This window comes from Diabrotica undecimpunctata, chromosome 1 (assembly GCF_040954645.1).
Source record: "Diabrotica undecimpunctata isolate CICGRU chromosome 1, icDiaUnde3, whole genome shotgun sequence".
Taxonomy (NCBI): domain Eukaryota; kingdom Metazoa; phylum Arthropoda; class Insecta; order Coleoptera; family Chrysomelidae; genus Diabrotica; species Diabrotica undecimpunctata.
In genome coordinates, this window is record NC_092803.1 from 89,791,425 (window position 1) to 89,810,257 (window position 18,833).

The window sequence follows — 18,833 nt, forward strand, 5'->3', positions numbered from 1 at the left end:
CTAATTTATTACCACCCTAATATTTTTTCACCACCAAACCACCCTTAATGGGAACGATTCTGCTGGCTTAAGGTTCAAGCTAGCAGAATTAAAAAAAAAAAACTTTTTGTTGATGGCATATTTTTTCACTAATTTATTACCACCCTAATAATTTTTCACCACCAAACCACCCTTAATGGAAGCGATTCTGCTGGCTTAAGGTTTAAGCTAGCAGAATTAAAAAAAAAACTTTTTGTTGATGGCATATTTTTTCACCCATTTTTCACTAATTTATTACCACCCTAATATTTTTTCACCATCAAACCACCCTTAAGGGGAGCGATTATGCTGGCTTAGGGTTCAAGCTAGCAGAATTAAAAAAAAATATTTATGATATACCACAGTGTTCTGCTAGGTTTTTACGAATTTATTGCAACTTTAGTCATTTTTCACCCCTTACTACCCCTTTAACAAAAATTAAATAAATTTGTTTTTTCAACAATACTTCAATACATTTACACGGTGTGTGTGTGCGAGTGTGTGTGTGTGAAAAATACGGATTTCAAGATTGGAGGGTTATTGGAAAACAGATCCACTATTCAACTTTTTTTTGCAGAACATCGGAAGATCTTTTTCTTATAATTTTAAGGTGCTTAATCTTCATCCATAATCCAATGAGACGGAATGTTATTCCTGAAGATCGGTTTTATAGAATAAGAACAGTTATAGACTTTTTAATAATAAAATGACTGCTCTGCATTATCCAGTAAAAGAATTATCACTAGATGAATCGATGGTACCGTGGAAAGTTAGACTTAGTTTTAAACAATATACTAAACAAAAGACATAAAAGACGATATCAAGGTTAGACTTAATTCGTAAATTAATTTATAAAAAAGCAAAGAAAGACGGAATATCGCACGCGAACATTTACCTATAAATAATTGCTAATAAATCAGACAAACGCGAAACGAAAACGAAAAGATGCAGAGTATGTCCTATCCTAAAAATAAGAAAAAACCCAATTTATGAGTGTGTGGATTGTGTCGAGAAACCAGATCTCTCCGTGGGCGATTCTTTCAAACATTTCCATAAACAAAATAAATAAGTTAATATTTTTTAGTAATAACCTTTAATTTTTACCAATATTCAACTTACAATGAATGAAAAATCGACAAAGAATTAAAATACAAATATCTTTAAATTTTTAAAATGCTGCTAATATAAATTTATTTTACTACGCAAATAATCTATATCAGCTGTTCTGACCAACCGGTAATTTCGGTCTCATTTGAATATACCTACGTAAAATATTTATATCCTAAAATGTTTTCCAATATAAATTCTTTATGTTATACACCTAATCTTAAAATTATGTTTTGACCAATCGTTAATACTCTTTTTATTTAAATAATATTAAAATATAAAATACCTAAGTTATTTTTCAAATTTTCGTCTACCTAATAAATACAAATCTTTTAACAATAGGTGCGCACGGTCCCGACCCTCCTTTAGAATCAGTTAAATAATGTAATAGGAGTTAAGAAACCAGAACTGCTAATTCAACTATAATAAAAGGACAGCGTCAGCAAGCCACACCTCGGCGTCACCGAGCTTATAAATTTACTTTTGCATTGTATAGCGTCACTCTTATTTTGCATTTTACTGTAGTAAGTAGTCCCTTGTAAATAAAGTTCTTTTTTAAAAATATCGTTCTTGGACTTAGAAACATCATTGGCGCAGTCAGTACAGATTTTCGGGAATTACGTCGCTAACCGTTACAAAAATCGAACCGTTTCGCGTAGTTTTTCGTTTTAACGATTTACCGGAAAACCGAACCTTTTGTGAAAGTGTCCAAGATCAGCTTTAGACAAGGTATCACCAAGACCTGGGGAAAGAACAAAATCGTCGAACCCTATAGGCAGCAGATTTAAGCAGTAGTTTCAACAAGACCTGGGAGAAGAACAAAATCGTCGAATCCTATAGGCAGAAATGCTGAAAATCTACATTTTAATGTAAGTGTTTCCTATTTTTTCCATTTTATTATTTCCATATTTGAAAATACTTATAGTCAGAGAGCTAACGAGAGTAAACAATTTTTAAAGATTTTATGATGTTATGAGATATTTTTAATAAGAGAAAGATTATTATTACTATATTATATTATCATATTTTTGAAAATATTTTATTATATTGAAGTTGAAAGTTTTATATTGAAACATATTTTATATTTTAATACAATTTGATATATTATCTGAATAAAAAGAATAACTATTTAATGAGTGAAACTGATAGTAAATTAGATTTAAGTAGCCTTGTAGCAGAATTAAATTCAATTTTAGAACCAAATAGCGATAAAAATAACGAAATGGCTCAAACAAACTACCAACTGTTAAAACTTTACTTAGATTCTATCCCAGCATATGATGGTAATCCACATACCTTAACCATATTTATAGAAAATTGTGAAAATTTAATAACTAATTTTGCTAGCCAAACAGACGGCACCTTAAACACATTTTTACTTCGAGCTATATTAGGTAAATTAAATGGAAGAGCTCAAATGTTAATAGGTTCTAGGACAGAATTAAATACATGGCAACTCGTAAAAGATGCCCTTAATCTTAGTTTTGGAGACCAGAGAGATCTCGATTGCCTTATCCAAGACCTGATACCGTTGAGGCCTTTCAAGAATGAAACCCCTTATAATTTTGGCATGCGATGCCAAGAAACACGTAGTTTAGTAACACAAAAATTAAATACGCTTAATATTAATGCACAAGAGAAATTAATTAGAATAAATAGTTACGATGACTTATGTTTAAAAACTTACATTAGAGGCTTACCCTTATCGTTACAAACAAATATACGATTGAGAAACCCAGACAGTTTAGAGAAAGCTATAAGCTTCGTTATCGAAGAAGAGAATTTTCTATATTCGTTACAACGTGGAAATAATTTAAACTCACAAAATTCTTTTAGACCATCATCGAGACATAATCCTACGAGAAACAGTAATCCTAATCGAACTTTTATTCCTAGAAATAATTTTCAACAAAATCGCCCTAATATGAGATTTCCACCTTACCAATATCAAACCATCAGACCGCAATACCAAAATAATAATTTTTATCCCAACAATACTTTTCAACCACACCAAAATCACTTCCGAAATTTCAATAATTATAATTCTAATTTCAACCCAAGAAATTTCTACAATAATAATTCTAATTTCCGACCATGGAACTTCCATACTAATAACCCTAATTTTCAACAAAGAAATGTTAATAGTAAACCCAAAAATCAAAATCAATACCAGCCAGAACCGATGGATACAAATTCACGAAATACTTCTTTAAGATCTAGACCACATTTTACCTCCACCCAATTATTTAATCAACAAATTAATAACGATCAAATACAATTCAAAAACCCCTTTGAAAATAATATTCCCACTGATTACGTACACCCAACTCAAATTTCATTACCGCCTTACGATAACAATTATGAAACTCAATCCAGTCCTTATCGCAATCCAAATGAGACAAACCAAAGATCATATCACAATCTCACTCAAAATGTTGAAAACACAAATTTTTGCATGCGCCAAGAAAATTACAATCCGACATAATATATTTAAATACAACGATAGCCGATTTACCACATATTATTATTCCTGAACTCAATGCCAGATTTTTATTAGATACAGGGTCTTCCAAAAGTTTGATATCTCCACAGTTAGCGCATAAATTTTATAAAAATTTTATTTCTTACGAAAATTTTAATATACAAACGGCTCACGGAATTTCTATGCACAATGAAATAATTAATACTCCAGCTTTTAACATTTTTACAGTAAATCAATATAATAAGTTTTATGTTTTTAAATTTAGCGAAAATTTCGATGGATTAATTGGTATAGATTTATTACAAAAATTAAAAGCTTCAATTAATGTCAACGCGCGACAAATAAAAACGCCTTATGTAACGATACCCATAATTTTTGAACTCAGTAAAAAGAATATATTATATCCCAAATCAACTTTTAATCATACCATAATTATTCCCCCTAGAACTAAGCAAATAGTCAAAATACCGGTAAAATTAAATGTAGGATTAGGTATATTAGAATATAAGAATTTCGGTAAAGGAATCGAAATGCCTAAAGCAGTAGTTAACGTAAAAAATAATTTTGCTATAACCACTATTACGAATATAAGCGAATATAAGACAACGTTAAGTATTACTGAACCTTTTGATATAGAACCATTAGATATAGTAAATATTAATTTTATAAGAAAGATGGAAACTGATGAAGAAACGTCTATTAATGATGATAACATGTTAAAGAGGAATTTAAAAAATATAAGGATAAATCATTGTAACAAAGAAGAAAGAGAATTACTAAAAAAGCTTTGTTTCCAATATAGAGACATATTTTATTGCGAAGGAATACCCTTAAGTTTTACTAATAGTATTAAACATAAAATTAAACTCACTGATAATTCTGCAATATATACAAAATCATATCGTTTCCCGGAAGTTCACCGAGAAGAAGTTAAATCCCAAATAAATAAGATGTTAGCAGAAGGTATAATAGAAGATAGCAATTCCCCGTTTTCGAGTCCCATTTGGGTGGTCCCGAAAAAACAAGATGCTACAGGAAAAAGAAAATGGCGTCTAGTAATAGATTATAGAAAGTTAAACGAGAGAACCGTAGATGATAAATACCCGTTACCAAACATAACAGAAATTTTAGATAAATTAGGGAAAGCAAATTACTTTTCGACACTAGATCTTGCAAGTGGCTTCCACCAAATAGAAGTAGACCCACAAGATGTTGAAAAAACAGCCTTTAGTACACCACAAGGTCACTTTCAATTTAAAAGAATGCCTTTTGGTTTGAAAAATGCACCCTCGACTTTTCAGAGAGTTATTGATAATGTTTTAAGAGGATTAACAGACGAAACATGTATAGTATATTTAGATGATATTTTAATTTATAGTACATCTTTACAAGAGCACCTTGAAAAGTTAAAAATAGTTTTCGAAAGACTCAGAAAGAGTAACTTAAAAGTACAATTAGACAAGTCAGAATTTTTACAAAAAACAGTTATGTATTTAGGACATGTAATTACCCCTCAAGGCGTTAAACCAAACCCTGATAAAATCTCCTCCATAAAAAGATTTCCCATTCCAAAAACCCAAACTGAAATAAAAAGCTTTTTAGGATTACTAGGTTACTATAGACGATTTATAAAAGATTTTGCAAAAATTACTAAACCGATGACCAAATGTTTGAAAAAAGGTTCTAAAGTAAACCATGATAAAGATTTTATTGATTGTTTTGAAACTTGTAAACAAATCTTAACAAATGACCCCATTCTACAATACCCGAATTTTTCCCAACCATTTATTTTAACGACAGATGCTAGCAATTTTGCAATTGGAGCTGTATTATCACAAGGAAATGTTCCAAATGATCGACCCATTGCATACGCCTCGAGAACTCTAAATAAATCAGAGACAAATTATTCAACTATAGAAAAGGAGCTACTAGCAATTGTATGGGCCTGTAAACATTTTGGACCATACCTTTACGGAAGAAAATTTTATATTTACACGGATCACAAACCATTATCTTGGCTTTTCAGTCTAAAGGAGCCAAACTCAAAATGAATACGATGGCGTCTAAAACTAGAAGAATACGATTACAAAATTATGTATAAAACAGGAAAACACAATACAAACGCAGACTGTTTATCTCGCATTACAATTAACGCATTAGAAGATGAATCAATAGTAAATAATCCTGGAGACGTAGACGAAGATATTTTAAAATACCTCCAAAATTTTGCAGAGAATCCATTAGACCCACAACCTTCAACAAGTAACAATAACGACTCAAGACAAATTAACATTATTTCTGATATAAGAATACCTCCAGACAAAATAGATACACCAGATGAAACCTCAGATGAATCTACACAACATTCAACCGCAAATGAAACAACGAATCAAGGAATACCCATTTTAGACGAAATAATAAATAACAAAGTTCACCAAATTTTAGTGTACCCAAACATTTACCCAAAAACCGATATAACTCATGAAACTTATCAAAACCATAAAATAATTAAAGTCAAAATTGCTGAAACTGATAATGAAAAATATATTTTTGAATTTCTTATGGCTTACACAGATCTTAACAATACATTTTATTTATATTTCAGTAAAGACAACCTGTATAATGATTTTAATAAGTATTACCTAAAACATTTTTCTGAAAATGGTCCGAAACTAATTAAATGCACTAGATTAATTAATACAGTAGCCAACGAAGAAGAACAAATCATTTTATTAAAAAATTACCACGAAGGAAAAACTAACCATAGAGGAATTAATGAAACTTTCGAAAAATTACGTCAAAATTATTATTGGAAAAATATGAAGACATCTATTACTAATTACTTTAACGAATGTTCTATTTGCCAGAAAAATAAATACGGTAGACACACCCCCTATGTCCCACTAATGCTTACGGAAACCGCCAGCAAACCTTTTCAAGTTGTTCATATAGATATTTTTACATATGACGGTAACAAATATTTGACTATGACGGACGCATTTACTAAATTTGCCCAAGCTTATTCTATTCCAGGTAAAAACGCGATTCACATTGCGAAATCCTTAATAAAATACTTCACTTCTTTCGGCATTCCCCAATTAATAATAGCAGACAAAGGTAGAGAATTTAATAACGAAGTAATAAAAGATTTATTAGCAATACACAAAATCAAAGTTCATTTTACTACTCCTGGCCACCATGAATCAAATTCAATAGCTGAACGAATACACTCTACTTTAATCGAACATTTAAGAATTCTAAAACAGACATATCCTAACGAAGATGACTTAATGGACTATGCTCTTATAGATTACAATAATTCTATTCATAGTTCCACAAAATTTACCCCATTTGAATTGACTTTCGGACATACAGACTCTAGAAACCCCAACGAACTATTTCTTTCTCAAAATTTCTATTCAGAATATATAAATAATCATAAAGACAAATTAAAACACGTTTACCAAAACGTACATGAAAATCTAACAGAAAATAAAAATAAAGTAATTAATAAAAGAAACGATCAAGGAGAAACAAATTCAGAATTCAAAATTGGACAAGTAGTTTATAAAGTTAATACCCAAAAACGTAATAAAAAACATCAACCATACTTAGGTCCCTACAAAATAACTAAAATTCTTGACAGAAACCGAGTAGAACTTGTACGACAAAGACTTAAATATAAAAAAGATACTAACCAGACAGAAATTATACATATCAAAAAACTAAAGAAACCTCCCGTTGCAGGTTCATCCTCTGGACAACAAACGTCGACGCAAGACGAGACACATCCAAATTCCATAACTTAAACGACAATCCCGGACTTTTACCACTTCATTTAGGCACAGCCCGAATTCAGACAGATGTTTGGACTTTTATACATATCTATGACATTACAAATATTACTACAAATTTCCTAACTCTACAAAATCAATACAATTCCATGATAAATACCCTTTCAAATACTTCTCAAATTCTAAGCTTTAATAAATAATTTCAAGACTCCTATCATTTAATTCAAATTTTGGAAAACAAAATTTATCTTGAGTTAAAACAATTAAATCCCTTCTGGAATACCAGATCTAAAAGATCTTTATTTGATGGTGTAGGTTCCGCAATCAAATTTATAACCGGAAACCTAGACCAAAACGATGCAAAACGTTACGACGACGCTATATCAACTCTAACAAATAATCAAAATAATATTAAAACTATAGTTAAAAATCAAATCACCTTATTAAGTTCTTCAATAAAGAATTTTGAAAATAATACAAAAATCTTAGCTCATAACCAGTTAATTTTAAGCTCACGAATAACAGAAGTTCAAAACTTAATTAAAGATATAAAGATAGAAAAAGTTGAGACATTTCATTATTTTGCACTAGAAAGACTTGTATCGCAACCTTACACTAGTTTCCAAATTATTTACGACCTATTAGAAAAAATCGAAGTTGCTATCAGCTTTTGAAAACTAAATACATTTCATAATTCAATAGCCGACCCAAATGAACTATTTCTCGAAATTTTAAACGTTAGTAAACTTCTTAAAAATAACAAACTCCCTTTTGAATTATCTTTGCAAAATATTTTGTTATTCGAAAAAATAATTAAGATAAAAAGTTATAGTAAAGCAAATAAAATAATTTTTTTACTTGAATTGCCTATTGTTGAGATCAATGACTATGATTATTATCATCTTTATTCCTTTCCGACCAGATACCAAACTCATTTTAGAACAATTATTCCAAAATCCAAGTTCCTACTTTCCAATCGATACCAATATGCACTTGCCAACGTTCAATGTCAAAAATTGGTAGAAGAAGAATATTTATGCCACGATGTCCAGTCAATTGAAGTAACACCAACAGCCCCTTGCGAAGTTCAACTCATACAGTACTCAAAGTTTGTAAATCAATGTCAATCAGTGCCAACAGAAATTAATAATATAAAAATTCAAAAACTAGAAAACAATAAGTGGATCGTAATAACGCTAAACAAAGTGATCAGTATTCAAAAATGCGATAAGAATTCGGACAATATTCCATTAAACGGTAGTTACTTAATCGAACTCAATAGTGCGTGCGAAATATATATAGACAATTACGTTTTAAAAACATTTGAACTAAAAACTCCAAATTTTGTTAAAATGGAACTGCCAAATTTAGAAGTATTACTAAAAATGCCGGTCAGTGATCTAAACTTTAATCCAATAAAAATAGACTCGATAAAATTAGATGAATTAAATAATGTACAAAGTGCTTTAGCAGATCAAGAAAACAAAATAGACAATCTAGACACAGTTCCTGTTCATTTTCAACATGTCAGTTTTTATACCATAATTTTATATGTCTTAGCAATCATTTTCTTGTCTACACCATTTGGCGAATATACACAAAAAGGACAAATCCAGAATCACCAAAAGAATCCACAGTACGAGAAAAAAAGGTACCAGATAATTTTCCATTTCTTCGAACTATGCCACCCCATAGTTCTCATCTAGCCCCGGAGGAGTTAAGAAACCAGAACTGCTAATTCAACTATAATAAAAGGACAGCGTCAGCAAGCCACACCTCGGCGTCACCGAGCTTATAAATTTACTTTTGCATTGTATAGCGTCACTCTTATTTTGCATTTTACTGTAGTAAGTAGTCCCTTGTAAATAAAGTTCTTTTTTAAAAATATCGTTCTTGGACTTAGAAACATCATTTAGACGTAATAAAATTATTTCAATGTGAATATTTCTTACCTGGTAATTTATTCTGTGAAATATAAAAATTCCATTGTATTTACTAAAACTCAACTTGATTTCAGTTATTTTATATTCATAAAAGGGAGTAACGATTCCATTTCGCTTAGCCATATAATACGACTCGAATCAGAGTCAATTTTTTAAAACAGGTAAAATTTATAGTTTTTGGAATAAAGTGTTTTCATATTTTTAATATTTAAACATTAAAAAAATAAATATTAGTTAGTATAGAATAACATTTAAAAATGTTTTTCAGTTAGGGTAGTTAAGAAAAACATGACTAGGCTGGTAAAAATATAGTAAAATTATATTATATATAATTAATTATATTATATATATATATATATAATTAATTATATATATATATATATATATATATATATATATATATATATATATATATATATATAAATAGCAGAGCACTCTTGTGTTTTCAAAAAGATTTTTTATTCACCTAGCGTCAATGTGTATCTTGTTGAATGTTTCCCATTAACTGAGGCTTAGGGGGTCAAAAATTATAAGGGTGGATCAAATTTAGTAAAAACCTGGCAAGCAATTTATATTTTCAGTTACAAGTAGAATACAGTAAAATTATAAAAATAGATTTTTTTCACCTTAAATTTTAACGTAGTAGAATTATTGCCTCCTCATAGAGGGTAGTTGAAGGGTGAAAAATTACTAGGATGGTAATGTATCAGTAAAAATCTAGCATAATACTGTAGTATCTCATATTTCAGAAAAGATTTGCTTTGCATTCGACCAGCGTAAATGTGTAGATGGTGGAATTGGTGAAGTTGGTTAACATTTAGTAAAAACTAACCAGAGAGTTTCTTATTTTATTTATAAATAGTATTTAGTAAAATTATAAAACAAAACTTTTTCACCTTTAATTTAAACGTAGCAGAACTATTGACTTCCACTAAGGGTTAGTCGAGGGATAAAAAACTACTAAGTTGGTAATAAATTCGTAAAAACTTAGCAAAACACTCTGGTATATCATAAAAAAAATTTTTTAATTCCGCTGGCTCGGAATATTAAGCTAGCAGGAACGTTTCCAAATAATATTGGTTTAGAGATGGTTACTTATCAGGGTAAAAATACTTGTTTATGTCGGTTATAAGTAGAGGATAGTAAAATTGTAAAAAAAGATTTTTTCACGTTAAATTTTAACCTAATAGAATTATTGACTTATCACAAGGGGTAGTTTAGGTGTGAAAAATTACTAGGGTGTTAATAAATTAGTAAAAAGCAGAATACTGTGGTATTTCAAAAATACGTTTTTTTCTTATTTTACTGGTTCAAATATTCAGCTAGTAGGAAAGTTTTCGAATAGGTTTATGGGAGCAAAATTATTAGGATGGTCACAGTTTAGTATAAACTTAACTAAACACTTTTTTATTTCAGTTATAAGTAGTGGACAGTAAATTTGAAAAAAAAAAATTCTCCTTAAATTTTAATCTAACACAATTATTGACTTTTTACAAGGGGTAGTTATGGGGTGAAAAATTACTAGGATGGTAATAAATTCGTAAAAACCTAGCAAAACACTGTGGTATATTATAAACATGTTTTTTTATTTCTGCTAGCTTGAACCGCAAGCCAGCAGAATGGCTCCCCTTAAGGGTGGTTTGATGGTGAAACAATATTAGGGTGGTAATAAATTAGTGAAAAATGTGTGAAAAAATATGCCATTAATAAAAAGTTTTTTTTTAATTCTGCCATCTTGAACCTTAAGCCAGAAGAACCGCTCCCATTAAGAGGGGTTTGGTGGTGAAAAATTATTAGGGCGGTAATAAATTAGTGAAAAATTGGTGAAAAAATATGCCATCAACAAAAAGTTTTTTTTTTGAATTCTGCTAGCTTGAACCTTAAGCCAGCAGAATCGCTCCCCTTAAGGTTGGTTTGGTTGTGAAAAATTATTAGGGTGGTAATAAATTAGTGAAAAATGGGTGAAAAAATATGTCAGCAACAAAAAGTTTTTTTTTTTGAATTCTGCTAGCTTGAACCTTAAGCCAGCAGAATCGCTCCTATTAAGGGGGGTTTGGTGGTGAAAAATTATTAGGGTGGTAATAAATTAGTGAAAAATTGGTGAAAAAATATGCCATCAACACAAAGTTTTTTTTTGAATTCTGCTAGCTTGAACCTTAAGCCAACAGAATCGCTCCTCTTAAGGTTGGTTTGGTGGTGAAAAATTATTAGGGTGGTAATAAATTAGTGAAAAATTGGTGAAAAAATATGCCATCAACAAAAAGATTTTTTATTTTATTATTCTGCTAGCTTGAACCTTAAGCCAGCAGAATCGCTCCCATTAAGGGTGGTTTGGTGGTGAAAAATTATTAGGGTGGTAATAAATTAGTGAAAAATGGGTGAAAAAATATGCCATCAACAAAAAGTTTCTTTTTTGAATTCTGCTAGCTTGAATCTTAAGCCAGCAGAATCGCTCCCCTTAAGGTTGGTTTGGTGGTGAAAAATTATTAGGGTGGTAATAAATTAGTGAAAAATGGGTGAAAAAATATTACGTAGGTTAAATTGGATTCCGCTCATGTGTCCCCGCTAGCTTAAGGGTCCTTAAATGATATACTTTGGTATTTCAATAGTTACAACCCCTACATTCAATTCACATTAGAATGTGAAAATACTACAGGTTCAGTACCTTTTTTAGATACCAAATTAATACGAATAGGTACCCATTTACTGGTTGATTGGTATAGAAAACCTCTCAGTTCAGGCAGATATCTCAATTATTGGTCATACCATAAATATTCAATGAAACTAAATTTAGTTAAAGAAATGAAAAATCGTGTCCTTAAAATCAGCGATACCGCTTTCCATACAAAAAATCTAAAAATCCTTTATAACCTATTCATTGAAAACTCATACCCAAGTATACTACTAAAGAAAATTTTGTTTAACACTCCACAAAATTTAACTAGTCATTTAAGAAACGAAGAAAATCTGTCTGTATCACAAGATAGAATTGGACCTGTAGATCCTTTACCAAAACAAACTACAATTAGATATGTATCTCTTCCATACATTAAGGACATTGGACAGAAACTAAGTAGAATTTTTTCATCAATTAATAATATCAAAATTGCACATAAAACGGTACTAACAGTTAACAAAGTTTTTTTCTAAACTTAAAGACCAATCCGCACTCTTGTCTTTAACGGATGTTGTTTACTGTATACCGTGCGGATCATGTGAACAAGTATACTATGGTCAAACATCAAGATGCCTTAAAGACCGCATTACATCCCACAAGTCAGATAATAGACTGCATCCTGAAAAAAGTGCATTGGGTGAACATGCATCTAAAAATGGGCATCAAATAGATTATAATAACATCAAAGTAGTAGAACAGGAAAGTAACATCACCAAAAGACTTTTTCTTGAAATGGCCTACATTTGCCAAAATAACAATGCAATGAATCATAGAACTGATATTGGTCATCTAAATGAAATGTTCTATTTGTTACTACTAGATAAATGCAATAGTAACACAAACAATAATTTATCAATTGACATTTAAAAGAATTTTGTCAGAATAATGTTATTTATGTATTTAGAATAATTAAGTGTTTTTGGATGTACAGTAATTTTTTTTAAAATTTTTAAACATAAAAATAGGTTTTGTATATTAAAAAAAGATGAGACTGTGATAAATTTTATCAACATTATAATACATCTTCGTTGATACAACCTCATTAAGTTTGTAAGTAGTGAATTTTTTAATTAATTATACCAACACCAACAATTTATTCATCACATTTGTAGCTCCCTGATGAAGGACATAACCAATGTCCGAAAGCTTGGAATAAAGATTTAAAAGAGTACACGTTTCATTTTTATTGCTGCAAACCCAATATTTAATATGGGTTTAATAGTGCAAGACTGCAGTAAGTCAGAACAAGTTAGTTTCGAGGTAAAGACGATTTTGTTTATTTTCGTGATAATATCGGTGAAATAAGACAAAAGTTTAAAAAAAAATTAACATTTAATTATGGTTTTGTATGCTTTTCAACCTATATTACATTAACCAAAAATAGAAATTTAAATAAAATAATATTAATGCTAAAAAAATTAGGAATTTCAGGAAGTTACAACACTTTTGCAAGGAGAAAATTGTTAATCACTACACATTTAGTAGTAGAATTTTAAAGTTACAACAATTTGGACGGAGAAAATTATAAAAAGTGCAGACACATTTTCTGTTAGTTGTTGTCCTCTTCTCGTATATCATCTTGGACCAAAATATTTTTATAAAAACTATAGTGGGCTTCTGTTATCATACCCGAAAGGCATAAGTATACCAAATCTTTCTTTTTGGCCGTTTGAATTTTTGACTCTTCTTTGTAGGCAGGTTTAAGTAGCACTTCTCGTATATTATGTGTAGCCCGTGATGATTATTTTAGATAGTTCCATAGTTCGTCATCATAGTTGTACTTAAAGAAAATTGTGTGCGGACTATCTTTTCTACATTGCAGAATTTTGATCAATTTTATAGTTGTTTCCCAACAGAAGGGAAACATGTTTAAAATCAATGAAGTCTTTTGTTTTAATTTCCTAAACTATATAGGATGAACCACTTTTTTTGCTACATTTCACTACAATTCTCTCAGTTTATATCTCTGAAAACTTTCAATATTTTTATTTAAATTCAAAACAAAAGGACTATAATAAAAATATGCAAATCAGGCCACCTTGAGTACAGTGATTAACAAAAGGATTGAAATTCACTACCTTAGTAAAAGTTGAGAATTACATTGGGACAATATGATAAGACAATCGTCCCGGAAGGTTACACGAAGATTTAATACGATTTGGGATTTAGTTTTTATAGTTTTCTGAGAATAGATATTTCTAACCTGTCAATATTGTTAATACACAAGTTTTAAGATAACTGTTTTTCCTTTCACAAGAAAAAATTCATATTTTTGGCTGTAAATAATTAGTCTTAATTTATGTGTTTTTAATCCAATCTAATATATAAATGGTTAAACGACATCGCACACATTTTATGGAAAATATATAATGTGACACAAAGGACATAAAGATTACATGAATCGATATGTCTCTTAAATCTTTATTTATTGTCTCGGCCGGTAAAGGGATTACGTAGACATGCTGTAGATTAAAATTAAACACCACAGATATAGATATTAAAATAACAAATATCTTACTTTTTTCGTGCCTTTCATTGCTTGTTATCGAAATCATTGCAATGTTCCGTGTAAAACTGTTGTAACTCTGTTACATTCGAATTAAAACAGTTTTGCACGGAACTTATGTACAAAAACGCAAAATAGTTAAACTGTTGTTGTTGTAATATTTAGCCGGTTAAGCATATGAAAGTTACTAAATTTTTACAGTGGAGAGATATGCATGCTTACAATTGAATTCCATGATTATTTCATTTTCATAAAATTTTGAGTTACTGTAGTCTTGCACTGAGGGTGCGATATAATATATATATATATATATATATATATATATATATATATATATATATATATATATATATATATATATATGTGTTATTGTGATATTTAAAGTCTTGGTGCGCCAAGCAATAATTAGTTAATTAATTTTTTTGATTAATTAAAATTATTTAAATGATGTGATTATGACTCTATCACAATTTTTAATTCTTTTATCTCAGGGTTAAAATTCGTGCTTCAATATCTATGCTATTACATGTGAAAGGTAAGGTCCAGAGAATACCGGAATAATAAAAAACACATATGATCTAACACTATATATTGAAAAAAAATAATGAAATAATTCACACTCAAAAGTTTTCAATAAACAAATCTCATATAAGGATTCTCAAAATTTTGTTCTCCGTACGTGAACAATCAAAATTAATGGTACAAACAATATTAATTGAAATCTCAAAATCCCAAACTATTCTAACTCTCCTAATCAAAATATTTATATCCTTTCTAAATTAAGTGTAAAAATTGTGTTATCAATAAAAGAAAAAAACTGCAGAAAACAAAATATCTCTCTCTGATGATGAGTGGTCCAAATCCTTGTTCCTTGGAGACTATATTATCTCCTCTCAACCGCTCCCTATGTAATCAGCAATCTTACACAGATTGTTGCAAGTATATCGTCCTTAATGATCTCCTTCAAAAGCACAAATCATTCAAATTATGATAGCCTTTCTCCTCTCGATAAACTGAATCTCTCGTTGGCCCGAGTGAAAAATGACTCTTGGAATATCTTCTCTTTACGATAAACTGAATCTCTCGTTGGCCTGAACAGTGACTCTTGGAATATAAGTAGAGAAATATGACTTACAATATTTTGCTGCTTCAGCTGCTGTCAGATACACTAACTCCACAAAAACTCACTAACATTCAACACTACTGCTTGCTACATTTCAGGAACCGTCAGAGAACAATCCCCGTTCTTCCTACAGACTTGGAAACCAACTGATTATCTCCTTCTCCCCTTCAATCTCGCTAAACTTTTTCCTACATAATTATCCCACCTTTTTCAATCTCCGCCAATCAAAACTCGTCACAATTCCCCCATTTTTTCATTTCGATAACAAACAAATTTTTACCTATAATTATAAATTTCCTAAAACTTATTTACAAATAATATTTTCTATAATTCTTAAAAACTAACAGAAACCTCTATCTAAAATCTCTTCTATTTGTCCCTAATCACTGCATTAATGTATTTTGGAAAACCCCGTTCAATTGTCTTTTTGTTTTCACTTAAAATTATGCGGGTCACTCAAGTATAACAAAGAAATAATTTATGCAAAGCTTACTTTTTGTTTGGTACAGGTAATTCAAGAAATTAATAGCTCTCCTTCTTCGAAATGTTTGTTGGATATTATCCTACTTATCTGAATTATTTTAATGTTATTGAATTTTGAAATATTTTTAAACAAACCAATATTTTTCTCGATTTTACATATCATAACAAATCCCCGCCATTTGATCTGCCGAAAACTCTTTGTTAAATTTTAAAAATGACAAAAGTTTTCTAGGATCAAATTATTTCACTATGTTATTAAATCTATTCATGATATTGATAGATGTCGTGAATGTTAAAATACCCCGTATATTGCCTGTCTTTATACGGGATTGGATATATTTTCGTTTTAAATTTTTCCAAGTATTTTCCCTTAAAAGAAAGTTCATAATTTTTAACCACTTGATTTACTTTATTAACAAAATCTCCATGGTTTCCTAAAATCTTCTCTATTTCCTTCTCCATGTTTTTTCCACAATTTATTTTTCTTTCATCCACCTTTTGTTCACATGTGTTCACTGTCCATAATACTTCTTCACAAAATTCTGGATTCTCGTCCATCAATGCCATTTTTTCTTCTGTTTTCTTTTTATCCTCTAATTCCCTTTGGTATTCCGAGCACCATGTTTCCATTCCTTTCATTTCTCTGATGATACCTTCCTTTTCTTCCTGCTTCCATTCTGTTTTATCGTCGGTTGCCAACAATTCTTCTGTACCTTCTATTTCCTGTTTTTCTCTGGTCTCCATCTTATTTTCCTGCTTTCTTTTCGAACTCTTCTTCTTTTTCTTCCTTCTCTTTTTCTTTTCTGTTAGATCTTGTTCTTGTACTTTCGGTTTATCCTCTACAGTCATATCGATTTCTTTGCGTTTTTCCTGTGCATTGATCCTTCCAGAATTTGTTTTCCTATCTGTTTGCTTTTCTTCTCCTGTGTTGTCTGGTTCTGCTCTGATTTCCAGTTTATTTTCCGAAAAATTTATGGTGATATCTTTTTTCCTCAATTCATCAATTCCCGCTATCATATCATGATTTAAATCTTCAATCACCACACATTTCATAATATGGAATTTGTTTCCCACTCTTATCTGTACTCCCAAGCCTTCGTTTACTGTCGTCAAATTTTTATTGTTTGCACCCACTAAATCAACCCTAGGAATCTTATACACAAATCTGTCCAAATTTAATTCTTTTACTAGTTTTTTATTGATTAGCGATATCTCCGATCCAGAATCAATCACAATTTTAATCGCTTTATGTTTTATAAATGCATCTAAAAATATTAGATTAGAATTAGAAATTTGTCTGTCGTTTCCTATTGCTACATGATTCATCTCCCTTCTATTTTGTTGTTGGAAGCTCTGGTTATTTCTATCGTCCCTTTGTTCGTTAGTATTCCTATTCGGAGGATTTTGTGCATCTCTATTCCTGTTGTGATTTTCATATGTTCTCTGTTGTGTGTCATTCCTGTTATCGTAATTTTGTTGTCTATTGTAATTATTGTAATTTCTCGGCCTATATTCGTTTGTTGATCTGGGATGTCGGTTTCTCTGGTCATAATTTGATGAATACCTTCTTTCCGGTCCATTATATTGGTCATGTTGTCTTCTATTTCTCATTTCTTTTCTTTTCGCTTCTTTTAATTGAAGGAATTGGCACAAACTATCAATATCTTGATAGTTTCTCAAAATCACGTGATCTTCCAACGTTTCCTCAAAATGTCTGCTGATCATTTCTACCAGCTGTTCGGTAGAATATTTGTATTCTAGATATTTTGAATTGTTATATATCTGCAAAGCATATCTTTCTTCAGATATTCCCATTTTTTCGTGATATTTTCCATTCTGTAGCTCTTGGTTGATTTCTCTCTGTTTATTTTTCCCCCAGAAATAGTTGAGAAATTTATTTTCAAAATCTGTCCAATTTTCAAACTCATCTTCCTTGCTTTCATACCATAACGCTGCTCCTTCTTTCAAATGGTTTCTAATTGTTTCTTTGCAATCGTCAAAATATCTAATATGTTGTAATTTGGTTTTCAAATTTTTAACAAACGGTACTGGGTGTGTTTTCCGAATATCCCCGCCAAATTGTATTTTCGCCTCGCTTGTTCCATGGATGACCATTTCCCTTCTTTCCCCTGAATTTTGTTCCTTTTTGATTTCCTCCATTTTTCTTTCTATTTCTCGCATGTCTTCTTGTAAAACGTTTTCAAATTTTGTTTCTAATTTTTCTAATTCCTTTTTCTGGACAGTCTTAATATCCTTCATTTTAGTTTCTATTTCTTCTCTCTGCATCTCTAGTTCCTTTCTCTGGCAATTTTGTATCTCCTTCATTGTATTTTGGATATCTTTAATCTCTGTCTCTTGTTTTGCATTCTTTAGGGTTATTTCTTCTATCTGTTGTATCAGTTCTTTCTTTATCCCCTCAACACATCCTTTAATTTCCTGTTCATAGTTTTCCAAACGCTGCTCTATATTCCTGTTATTTAGTTCTATTGCTTGTCTTGTTTCCCGTTGGTTTTCTTCCATTGTTTGTTTTGCTTCTTGTTGATTTCTATCCATTTTATCCATTTTCTTTGATGTTTCATTTTGGTTTTTCTCTATTGTTTGTGACTGGAGTTGCATTAGTTGTAATATTTTATCTATTCCTGATAGTTCTTTTCTCTCCTCAACTATTGTCACATTTCCTTCATTATCCGATACTTCTTC

General features: G+C 30.2%; 2 protein-coding genes across 6 annotated transcripts in view; one reads left to right on the forward strand and one right to left on the reverse strand.

The window, feature by feature from the left end:
* Nucleotides 1–18,833, reverse strand: part of Ythdf (YTH domain-containing family protein) — a 687,327-nt gene that overhangs the window by 574,226 nt on the left and 94,268 nt on the right. The gene's annotated exons all lie outside the window — the stretch shown is intronic.
* Nucleotides 1,951–18,833, forward strand: part of LOC140442399 (uncharacterized) — a 33,236-nt gene continuing 16,353 nt past the window's right edge. The window contains exon 1 of the mRNA XM_072533474.1: nt 1,951–1,994. The gene's annotated coding sequence lies outside the window, so the exon portion shown is untranslated. The remainder of the gene's footprint in view (nt 1,995–18,833) is intronic.